The sequence below is a fragment of the Felis catus genome, chromosome X (genome assembly GCF_018350175.1).
Source record: "Felis catus isolate Fca126 chromosome X, F.catus_Fca126_mat1.0, whole genome shotgun sequence".
Taxonomy (NCBI): Eukaryota; Metazoa; Chordata; class Mammalia; order Carnivora; family Felidae; genus Felis; species Felis catus.
Genome location: NC_058386.1, coordinates 79,487,616 through 79,488,942, shown reverse-complemented (window position 1 = coordinate 79,488,942; position 1,327 = coordinate 79,487,616). Strand labels below are relative to the sequence as shown.

At 38.4% G+C, this 1,327-nt stretch overlaps 1 non-coding gene across 1 annotated transcript; it reads left to right on the top strand.

Moving 5' to 3' along the window:
• Window positions 1–912: 912 nt before the first annotated feature.
• LOC111558911 lies at window positions 913–1,019 on the top strand. The gene has a single exon (XR_002740021.1). It is a non-coding gene; the product is annotated as a U6 spliceosomal RNA (small nuclear RNA).
• Window positions 1,020–1,327: the final 308 nt, after the last annotated feature.

Genomic DNA, 1,327 nt, shown 5'->3' with positions numbered 1-1,327 from the left:
CAAGCAGGAGAAAGCAGAGAGAGAGAGAGACACAGAATCCAAAGCAAGCTCCAGGTTCTAAGCTGTCTGAACAGAGTCCAATGTGGGATTGAACTCACGAACCATGAAATCTTAACCAGAGCAAAAATCCAATGCTTAACTTTCTGAGCCACCCAGGCACCCTTGGAGTAAGGCTTTTAACTTTATTATTTTGTATATTATTTTGCTTTCCTGTTTGCTCACTCTGGGCACAAGTATCCTGACTACACTGTCAATTGGGATCCAAGTAGTCTAGATATCATTTTAATTTTGAAAGAATCATTTGATTGTAAGTCACTTATTTCACTTCAGATACAAAGAACATTTGTTGAAAGAATACTATAGGTTGTATGCTGAACATTCATCTTCCCAGCATATCAGCTGGAAATAGTAGGGTCAGTTTTGATTCCTCCCTCTTTCTCCTACCTTACATCTGATTTATGAGGAAATAGCATTGATTTAAATCTGACCACTTCTTACACGTCCAGTGCTATAACTCTAATCCAAGCCATGATCATTTCTCATTTGTACTTGTCTCTGTGCTTCACCCTTGGCTTTATAGTTTACTCTCAACACAGCAGCTATTATAATTATTTAAATTTAAATTAGATCAAATTACTCTGTTTTGGCGCAGTCGGTTAAGCGTCCAACTTCAGCCAGGTCACGATCTCGCAGTCGGTGAGTTCGAGCCCCGCGTCAGGCTCTGGGCTGATGGCTCAGAGCCTGGAGCCTGTTTCCGATTCTGTGTCTCCCTCTCTCTCTGCCCCTCCCCCGTTCATGCTCTCTCTCTGTTCCAAAAATAAATAAACGTTGAAAAAAATTTTTAATTTTAAAACTGTGTTTCACTTTATTGCACTTTGTGGGTACTGTATTTTTAAATTTTAATTAATTTTTGTGCTCGCTTCAGCAGCACATATACTAAAATTGGAATGATACAGAGAAGATTAGCATGGCTCCTGTGCAAGGATGATGTGCAAATTCATGAAGCATTCCATATTTTTTCTTTTTTTTTTCCTATGAATCCAGCATTACATTGATTCCCAACAACTAAGCCCCAATAAAGACAGAGACCCCAATAAAAACGAGAATTAGAGGCCAATATTCCTGATGAACATGGATGCAAAAACTCTCAAAAAGATGCTACCAAATCGAATTCAACAGTTTATTAAAAGGATTATTCACCGTGATCAAGTGGGTTTCATTCTTGTGTTGCACGGCCGGTTCAATATTTGCAAATCAATCAGTGTGATACATCACATTAATAGAAGAAAGGATAAGCATCATATGATCCTGTCAATAGATGCAGAAA